The 10,450-nt window shown below is 43.7% G+C and overlaps 1 long non-coding RNA gene across 2 annotated transcripts; it reads left to right on the plus strand.

Annotated features, from left to right (window-relative positions):
• Window positions 1–4,819: 4,819 nt before the first annotated feature.
• LOC103163718 lies at window positions 4,820–9,812 on the plus strand. 2 transcript variants are annotated; one of them, XR_004768156.1, is made up of 3 exons: window positions 4,820–5,236; window positions 7,330–7,438; window positions 9,274–9,812. It is a non-coding gene; the product is annotated as an uncharacterized LOC103163718 (long non-coding RNA). The 2 variants fall into 2 exon arrangements; XR_003482031.2 differs by lacking the exon at window positions 4,820–5,236 and adding an exon at window positions 5,733–5,795.
• The last annotated feature ends 638 nt before the right edge of the window (window positions 9,813–10,450 follow it).

The following is a 10,450-nucleotide window of genomic DNA, read 5'->3' on the forward strand; positions in this document are numbered from 1 at the left end:
AATGGCAACCTCATTCCTCCAGTTGCTCAAGCCAATTACCCTTGATTCCTCCCTTTCAGTTCAAATGGCTCTTAAAAAAAAAAAAAGGCAGAATCCAGTCACTTCCACTGCTACTGTGTAGACACAGAGCTGCCTCCATCTGTCACTGTGTTACAAGAGCCTCTGAGCTGGTAAAGCCTGTACCCACATTCACCTTCCCTTAATCTAGTGTGTCTGTTCTGTAAATAAAAAACTTAAGTTTTTGAGAATGTAGACTGACACAGCTAAACAGCTTTGTTTTGTGATGAAGTATGCACTCCCTCAGAACATCACTATGTAATCTAGCAATTCTATTGGGCACGCACCCCAGAGACCTTGAAAGCAGAAACTTGAACAGACAGTTAAACACCCATGAACATAGAGACATCATTTACAAGAACCAAAACATGAAAGAAACCTAAAGGTTTGTTGGTGGGTGAATGGGTAATCAAAATATAAGTGTTCTTGTACAGGAAAATTATCCACCCTTAGAAGAAAGAGAGAAACTCTGACAAGTGCTGCTTCAGGGGTGTAGGGAGACACCGTAACCACGCCTCCTAAGGGCTGGCTACAGGCGTGCCGACCACACCCCCAGGGTGTAGTCAAGATGATGTCGTGGAAAAGGGTTTAAAGGGATAGCCAAGGCACATGGTAGCTCTCTTTCCCTGTTGCTTTGGCACGCTCTGTCTTCCTGTTGGTTGGCATTTACCTATTAAAGATGTCTTGACCATTCCGGGCTGCGTATTAGTAATTAATCGTGATACATGGGTGCACCTTGACGATGTTATGCCAAGCAGAATAAAGCATAACTATTGTACTACTTCATTTAAGTGAAGCACTTAGACTACTCAAATTTAGAGACAGAAAATACAAGGTTGAGTAGAAGGGCTTGCGGGAGAAGAGAATATAGATTTTTGTTTAATGGGTACAGAGCTTCAGTTTGGGAAGACAAAAATGCTAGATAGGGAAGATGGCTGCACAGCAGTGTGAGCACATCACACTGTGGAACTAATTCAGCTTACAAGTCGTTAAACTGAAAATGGTTAACACGGTGCGTGCATGTATGTGTGTGTGTGTGTGTGTGTGTGTGGTGGTGGTGGTGGTGGTGGTAGTGGTGGTGGTGGTGGTGGTGTTTGACTAGAGGATTTAATCCAGGGTGTTGTAGGTGCTAGGCAAACACTCCTCAGTGAGTTATATCCCCAGCCCAGAAATGGTAACTTAGGTTACCTTACATATAAAAATATCAATCAGATCCCCATCACCCTCCTCCCACAGTCCTTTAAAGTCTTCCAAAAGGCACATCAGTCCACAAAGAGAGCCTGTGAGCTCCACAGTCTCCTGGTCCCCACCTGATTGGTCTGACCTTGTACTGCTGCCCTCCTTGGATGAACTGCTCCGTATACATTGACTACTTTGATTTCCCTGAAAATTTCTGGTGCTTTCCTGACCAAGAGCCTTTGAATTTCCACTTAGAATTTTCTTACCTCAACTTCTTACCTGCTCTGACCACACCATTGAAAACTGAAGCTTGTATCTGAGTATGGCGCTCACCTTTAATACCAGCACTTGGAGGCAAAGGCAGGTGGATCTCTACGAATTTGAGGCCAGACTGGTTCACACGAAATTCAAACAAAACAACACTCAAACTAAAAATACTCAAGCTCACATTCCCAGTACCACCATCTTTCTTCCCTGACTTATTCTTTTCTCCAAATCAATCATCCTAGAAGATACTATATATATATATTGAAGAAATTACCTGCCTCTTCTGTCTAGAAATGTGATTTCCATGATGACAGGCTTTTGTCTCTCTTGGCTGCCTGTCTGCCCCCAGCACCTAGAACAATGCTTGGTGGGAGATACACACCCAACAGCTGTTGAGGGTGGAAGAATCTATGCTAGGACAGTACGGACAAAGACAAGACTGATGTGGAGCACTCTGGAGCAGCTGAAATGAAGAGGGGAGAGATGGAGGTGAGCGAGCGAAGGCTGTTAGCATACAGGTTCTGAGACTTCTAGACACGAAGAGAGTCTGCAAAGGGTTTTTTATTTTATTTTATTTGTAAAGCTGGGGAATGGGACCAATGGCCTCAAATGTGCCGGACAAGTGCTCTACCCATGTCTGCACGTCCATCTTACCTGTATGACATCACCAAAGACTTTGTTTCATGTTTACTTTTGTTTCTGAATTTTGTCAGGCTCCATGGGGGCTGGAGAGATGGGTCAGCAGTTAAAAGCCTGCTGGTTTTTTTTTTTTTTTTTCAGAAGATCCTACTCCTAGTACCCACATGATGGCTCACAACCTACTATAACTGCAGTTCTACGAGATCTAAGAACATCTTTTGGCCTCTGCAGGCATTAAGCACTTATGTAAGCTCATGCATACATGCGTGCAGGGAAAACACCCGTACACATAAAGTAAAAATGAATCTGGCTCCAAACTGTGTAGCCTAGTCTGTCCTGAAGCATCTCATCCTGTCTTCAAAACAAAGCCATCACTAAGTCACTTTTTACCACCTCCATAGCTCCTATGTAGACCCAAGCCACTGGGTTAATTGGAAGAGCCACACAAATTCTGAGATTATAGATATGCACCATTGGATAAGAAAATTGTTTGTGCATAGTGGCATATACTTTTAATCTCAGCACTAAGAATGCAGAGGCAAACTGGGCGGTGGTGGCGCATGCCTTTAATCCCAGCACTCAGGAGACAGAGGCAGGAAGATCTCTGTGAGTTTGAGACCAGCCTGGTCTACAAGAGCTAGTTCCAGGACAGCCTCCAAAACCACAGAGAAACCCTGTCTCGAAAAACAAACAAACAAATAAAAACTAACAACAAAAAAAGTGTGTGCATACAACCTGTGTTTAGCACAGGCACATAGGTATCATGGCACCTGTGTGGAGGTCAGAGGACAGAGCTACACAGGGAAACTCTGTCTCGAAAAACAACAACAACAAAAGAGGCAGACAGATCTCTGAGTTATAGATCAGTGTGCCCTATACAGCAAGTTCCAGGCCAGCCACAGCTGCATAGTGAGACCCTGTCTGAAAAAAAGAAGTTGGTTGGGCATTGGTGGCACATGCCTCTTAGTACCAGCACTCGGGAAGCAAAGACAGGTGGATCTCTGTGAGTTCAAGGCCAGCCTGGTCTACAAAGCTACACAGAGAAACCCTGTCTTGAAAAATAAAAAAAAAAAGTGTTTTTTTTTGTTTTTGTTTTTGTTTTGTTTTTTTTTTGCCATGTAATGATGTTGTGACCAAATCAGGGTCATTTATTAAACAAAAAATCTCTTATAAATTAAGGAGTTGATATTCAGAGACATAGAACCTCTTCCCAAGAACACAAATGGGGAAGGCTAGATTTCTGGTGTGAACCTGAAGCTGTCTATTAAAATCAAGTTTCTGGGACAGGAAAGGTGGTTCGGTTGTTATGAGCATGTGTTGCTCTTGCAAAGGACCTGGATTCAAATCCCAGAACCCATATGATGGCTCACAACCATCTATAAGCCCATACTGTGTGGTATTCACCAGAGACGACTACTCAGACATGGGTTTAAGCCAATAGAAAATCTTTACTAGCCAACCAGCGACTGCTCTGGTTGTTTGGGATCCCAGTGTAGCACCGAGGCTTTCTCAAGCTGAACTTTAAAGCAGAAAAGCCATGTCCTGGGTTGACATACTTCAGTTAACAAGAACAGTTACCCAGAAACAGAACTACAGAAGACAAAAAGCAAGGTTAGTACATTTAAAGACTTTCCCATAACTATGGGCTTTGATGGATTAGGGCTTTGTTTTAGTTTTGGCGGGTGGTGCTGTCTGCTTGCTGAGTTTTACAGCCTGAATGGCACTTCCACCATGGAGTCAGTTGTGTTGAAGTCTTGGGAGCCTACTGAGGTCTGAAACACTGTTACACCCAGTTCCAGGGAATCCAACAAGCACACAAGTGGTGCACATTTATGAATACATGCAATATATTCATTCACATGGTAAAAAGAAATCAAAAGAAAATTTAAAACATCAAGTTTCTGCCCCTCTCACATGTTATGTCTTAGCTTTTTCCTGCCCATCGTCCCAGATAATAAGCTATGAACAGGCAAGGACTACTTCCTATCCATCAGTTTATTCCCGTTTAGTTCACAGCTTCATCCTCAAGCCTAGCACAGTGCCTGCTCACAAAGTCCTCGAGGTTACTAGACAGAGATACCACGAGTGCTCTGATCTTCCTCATTTGTCCATTCCTGAGCCTTGGTCCTGGACTCCTGCCATTCACTGGTGTCACCTCCAGCATCAAGTGAATTTGGACTCAAATCCCAGATCAGCCACTTTCCAACATTGTGCCTTTCCAGACTTCCGAGTCTTCGTCTTTAAGATGGAATTCAAACTGAGATTGTTGTGAAGGTTACATATGTTAACTCTATGTTAACTCTCCTTGTCTTACTTTTTTTTTTTTTTTTTTTTTGTGCATTTTTGCCATGGGTGTTGGGTCCCTTGAAACTGGAGTTACAGACAGTTTCAAGCTGCCACGTGGGTGCTGGGAATGAACCTAGGTGCTCTGGGAGAGCAGTCAGTGTTCTTAACTGCTGAGCTATCTCATCTCTCCAGCGCCTTGTCTCATCCTCGTAGCCGTGTCCTCAGAGCCTACACAATGCTGAGTGAGCACTGGTCAGCATTCTTGTCTTAGGATCTCCGCTGTTCCTAAGACGTCCATGCAGGCATTCACCACTAGATGGTGGTATGGGTTCATTTATATGAAGCGTCTCCACCGACCCTAACAGGGCGTGGTCCTGGGAAGACTTCCAGATTTTGGAGAGACCTGGTTTTCTCAATGAAAGGCAGCCAGGCCTTGGATGATCCTCGAGGTGACTCAAGCCTTCTAGACCTTCTGAAGTTTCAGTGGCACAAGCCTACTCTGGAGACATCAGTATAGAGTTGGCAGGAAGAATTAAATAAATTATGTAATCTAGCACGAAGTGAATATACCAAGCTGGTATAGGTAACAGAGAAAGCCAACTGAGTGTTTCTTGTTCAGCCTTCAAGAACTGACAGTTAAGTTCAGAATTTGAAGCCAAGTGGTGGTGGCGCACACCTTTAATCCCAGCACTTGGGAAGCAGAGGCAGGTGGATCTCTGTGAGTTCATGGACAGCCTTATCTACGGAGCAAATTCCAGGACAGCGAAGGCTACACAGAGAAACCATGTCTAGAAAAACCAGTAAATAAGTAAGTGATAATTACATTTGATCTATTAGACAATCAGAGCTACATGGAGAAACTCTGTCTTAAAAACACCCAAAGCCGGGAGGTGGCGGCGCATGCCTTTACTCCCAGCACTCGGGAGGCAGAGGCAGGCAGATCTCTTTCTGTGAGTTGGAGACCAGCCTGGTCTACAAGAGCTAGTTCCAGGACAGCTTCCAAAGCCACAGAGGAACCCTGTCTGGAACCACCCACCCCCCATGCTGCAACAACAAAACAAAACACCCAAAGAAGACAAAAAGGTTTTAATTTATTTGTGTGTGTATGTGTGTGTATTTGTGTGTATGCGGGTATGTGTATGTGTGTGTGTGTGTGTGTGTGTGTGTGTGTGTGTGCACGCGCGCGTGTAAGCCAGAGGTAAATGTTGACTCTTAATCTTATTTTGTTTCCACCTTATTTTTTTCTTTTTTTTTTTTTTTTGAGCTAGATTCTCTCACTGAACCTGTGACTCAGCTATTCAGCTAGACTGGCTAGCCAACAAGACCAGGGATCCTCCTGTCTCTACCTCCCGGTGCTGAAATAACAGGTACACACTGCTATACCCAGGTTTTTTGGCCTTTTTGTTTCGTTTTGTTTTGTTTTGTTTTGTTTTTTGAGACAGGGTTTCTCTGTTGCTTTGGAGCCTGTCCTGAAACTCACTCTTTAGACCAAGCAGGCTTTAAACTCACAGTGATCTGCCTAGGATTAAAGGCAAGTGTCACCACCGCCCTGCCTATACCCAGGTTTTTAAGTGAAAGACCATGTGTACTGCAGGTGCTAGCTGAAAGGGCTACCCTTTGTAACTCAAATAATGTCACATGCTATAGACACTGAGTGTGGGGTTCCTGCTTCGGTTCCCTCTTTCCTTACTATGTCCCTTTTGGAAGAGGAATGTTTGACCTGTACTTTTATATTTTGGGAATACTTAACTTATTTTTTGATTTTTCAGGAGAAAATAGTTAAGAGTTTGTGTTGTGTAGTAATTTTCCTGAAATTAAAGTCTTCCACCTTTGGGGGCTGGAGAGATGTCACAGTGGTTCAGAGTACTTCCCGCCCCTATAGAGGATGCAGGCTCAGTTCCCAGCACCCCCATGACAGCCTGCAATCATCTGTAACTCCAGTTTTGGCATCTGGTGCACTCTTCTGACCTCTGTGGTCACCAGATATTCACATGTTATACATACATAGACACACATGAAGGCAAAACATTCATACACATAAAATAAGTAAAACCAAAAGAAAAATTTCTAAAAATCTTTCATCTTAAAGACTCTCCTTAAGACAGAGGATGTTAAGTGGGCAGTGAAACAACAGGATAGTCCCAAGGGAGCAAAAGTGCTCCATCCTGCAGGGAAACTTGGTAAGCACAGGAAGTAAACAACTCAAAGACTTCAGGAAGTCCCTGAAACTGACCAGATTCATTAGATCCCTCCCTCTCCAGTCATATATAAGCAGTAAGGACTGCTGAAAGTTTCTCACAGTCACCAAGCTACCTGGAAAAGACATTCTCTGTTGTGTTGAGAGGCTGTGCAGTGTGCTCTAGGTTTCTAGTTTTTATGAAAGGTCACCCATGCTGGGGGAGGGGGCGGCTTTTGGTGATGCAACTGTCTTTGAGTCATTCCTGTAAGTAGCCCCTCACCATAATCCTGTAAGTAATCCTAATAAAATTTGTTGGTTGGCCAAGATGGACTTTGGTGGTACTTTGCTCATTGCCTCTGCATCTGTGGCGAGTAGACTTTTCTTCATATCTCTTCAGGAAGAGTGTCACGCAACAAGGTCTTAGAAGAAACTTCCAAGGTTTTTATTTTTATTTTTATTGAGACAAGGTCTCACTGTGTAGCTCAGACTGTCCTGGAACTCACTATGTAGACCAGGCTAGCCCACCAGACCTTACCAAACATTCTGGACATCAGAAACTTCACCATGCCTTTCCCTCATATGAAGCCACAAACCAAAATGAATCCTTCCTCCCTTGCATTGTTCAAGGATTTTGTGACAGTGGCAAAAACTAATAGGGTTCTCAAGGAAGACACTCCAAAGCCTTGGCATTCCTCCACCAAATCTTCACTATTTTCTGTCAGGATCCTGTGATCTTTTCTCTACGTGGTGACATCATCTCCCTGGAACAACAGCCTAGAAGCAGTAGTGGTGGAAAGGGAAAAGGAAGAGAAGAAAAATTCCTTAAAACATGTAAGTACACTGAGAAAGGAAATTCAAGTGCAGGCTGTAAATCCTCACCTGCTGTGAGGCTGAACTTGTGCTTGGGCTTTCCCTCATCACTGTCACTGTATGGTAAGTCCATCGCCTTGAGCCTTGAGCCAGCAGCAGATGGAAAAGGGTTTTTGCCCAGGAGAGAGATCCAATTTTGCATTACTGAGAGATCTGTGTCCTAGGGAAAAAAAATTTTAAATAGAGCACTGCACTTTGTTTAATCTTAATTTTTTAATCTTAATTTTTATTAGTGATATTAAAAAACAAAATAAGTTTTTTTAAGGCAGTTTTCTTTTTTTAGGATTTTATTTATTATGTATACAACATTCCGATTCCATGTATATCTGCACACCAGAAGAGGGCACCAGATCTCACTATGGATGGTTGTGAGCCACCATGTGGTTGCTGGGAACTGAACTCGGGACCTCTGGAAGAGCAGTCGGTGCTCTTAACCTCTGAGCCATCTCTCCAGCCCCACAAGTCACACTTTAAACAATTCAACATTTTCCCTTCACTTTTACCTGAGTCAAAGTCATTGCCAACAGTGTGCAGAAGTGGACACACTGAAAATGTGAACAATTTGCTTCTTGTTCCTTCAGGACTGTTTGGCCCACACTCTATAAAGATGAGAACTGCTGAGGGTTGGGGCCAAACACACTTGGCTTGTGATGGACCACACAGACTGCAAGGTCACCTGGTACCCACCCTATAGTCAAATGTACCAGGACATAGTAAAAGTCTGGGAGATTTTTGCAAAAGAAGTGCTCCTTATGAATGAGAAATGACTTTTGTAAGTCAGGGCTCTTACAAAAACCACAAAATAGACTGATCTATAGGTAGAAAGAGAGGTTTATCAGGGATCAAACTGCCAAAGCCATAGGGAGAGGGGGACACAGATACAAGAGAAGAGCAAAATGGCAGAAAAGCAAGATTTTATGTGATAGTCGATAGGGTTGGGAACCTTTGTGCTGACACAGGCTGTTTGGATTGACCAGGAGATGTGTTAGCCTGTGGTAGGAGATGGGCTAGCCTGTGGTAGTTGACTCTGAAGGTGGACTAAGCCAGGTTCCTGGTAAACAGATGCCTGCCTTATGAGATCGGAATGCTTTACCCAGTAACAACCCTCTCATGTAGTTGGCCAAGTCTTGTTTCAGACAACATCACAAGCATTGCCATTTTGGTGTGATGCTTTAAAGCTAACATTCCAGCCTCTTGTTGTTGATAAGGACAAGGATAGTCCTCTGGCTACTTCCTGCATATTGGGAGTTGAGAAAGGGGGAGGGGAGTCTAGAATGCAGGTTTATAAAAGGGATTCAAGCTGGCAGGTGATGGTAGGAGACCCAAAGAAACTCCATCAGAAGTATCTGGTTCACTGACCATTGGGTTATTTCACTAATTTTCTCCTGAAGGAACCTGAAGAGACAAGGGCAATCATTATTATGAGAAGATAGAAACCAGTAGGCTGCCGGGCGTTGGTGGCGCACACCTTTAGTCCCAGCACTCAGAAGGTAGAGGCAGGAGGATCTCTGTGAATTTGAGGTCAACCTGGTCTACAGAGCTTGTGTTCCAGAACAGCCATGGTGGTTACACAGAGAAATCCTGTCTCAAAAAAACAAACAAAAACGAAACCAGTGGGCTGAGATGGGTAGAAACCAGGTGCCTAAGAGAGACCAGACAGAGAGCCCAGCAGAGGAGTAAGTCCTTGGAAGCTGTAGTGTGTGAGCCAGCTTGTGTAAGTCTTTTTTTTTTTTTTTTTTTTTAAGGTTTATTTATTGATCATGTATACAGTGTCCTGTCTGCTTGTATCCCTGCAGGCCAGAAGAGGGCACCAGATCTCATTACAGATGGTTGTTAAGCAACCTCTGGAAGAGCTGCCAGTGCTCTTAACCTCTTCAGCCATCTCTTCAGCCCTTGTGTAAGTCTTTCTCTAATCCTCTCATTTACCTGACTGAACTGGTTCACATTGGCTTTCAACATAAGGGTGTTGTGGAAGCTAAGAAAAGTTCTGGACAATGAGCTGAACATGGGTTCCTGGTCTGGCAGTCTCTCAGGCAGGCTGGTGCTCTGTAGTAGAAAGAGACGCATCCTCCCGGCTGCTGCCTGTGGATTAGAGCCAGCTGCTAGCACCATGTGCCATCATCATGCACTAAGCTGAGCCGCACAGCGGCTGACACAGTGGTTTAAGATTTGTCTCACGTGGTTAGAAAACTCTGCAGAGGCTTACTACTGCCAGGTCCAGACACAGAAAACCTCTAAAAAGGAAGAGTATGTTTAAAAATGTGCTTAGATGCTGAAGAAAGAAAAGAAAATGAGTGTAAACAGTCATAGAAAAAAACAAATAGTTTAAAAATAATAAAATCAGCGGGGTGGTGGTGGCACACACCTTTTGTCCCAGCACTCGGGAGGCAGAGGCAGGCGGATCTCTGTGAGTTCGAGACCAGCCTGGTCTAAAAGAGCTAGTTCCAGGACAGACTCCAAAGCCACAGAGAAACCCTGTCTCGAAAAACAAAAAAAAAAAAAAAAAAAAAAAAAAAAAAAAAGAAGAAGCCCCTAGCCCTCAGCTCGGGGTCCAGCTCCTCAGCTCCTGTGTAAGTAACATGCTGGGCCTTGAAGCACTGCTCCACCAGTTACTGAATAATAAAGCCTCTTGCTGTTTGCAATAAGGCAATGTTTTTAATAGCATAAGGCTTTTCTTGGCAGTGGAACATGCCTATTCCTGGCAGCACCAATTTACTTCAAAAGAGGATGATGGGCATTGAAGAACCTCCATATGGAGTTTGCTTTCATTTGTAGCAAAAATTAGCTACTGAGCAAAGAAAGTGTCCTTGCCTCAACTGCTGACAGAATTCTGTCCAAATTGGACAAGCAGGACACAAAAGAAGGCAACTGCCAAATTTTGCCAAAACAAGTTAGTACAGTCCTTCAAAATTCCTGCTTCATAAAAAAGTCTGTCAGATATTTTAGGCTCATAGGCCAAAGATGGATGCCCCA

This window comes from Cricetulus griseus, chromosome 2, assembly GCF_003668045.3.
Source record: "Cricetulus griseus strain 17A/GY chromosome 2, alternate assembly CriGri-PICRH-1.0, whole genome shotgun sequence".
Classification (NCBI taxonomy): domain Eukaryota; kingdom Metazoa; phylum Chordata; class Mammalia; order Rodentia; family Cricetidae; genus Cricetulus; species Cricetulus griseus.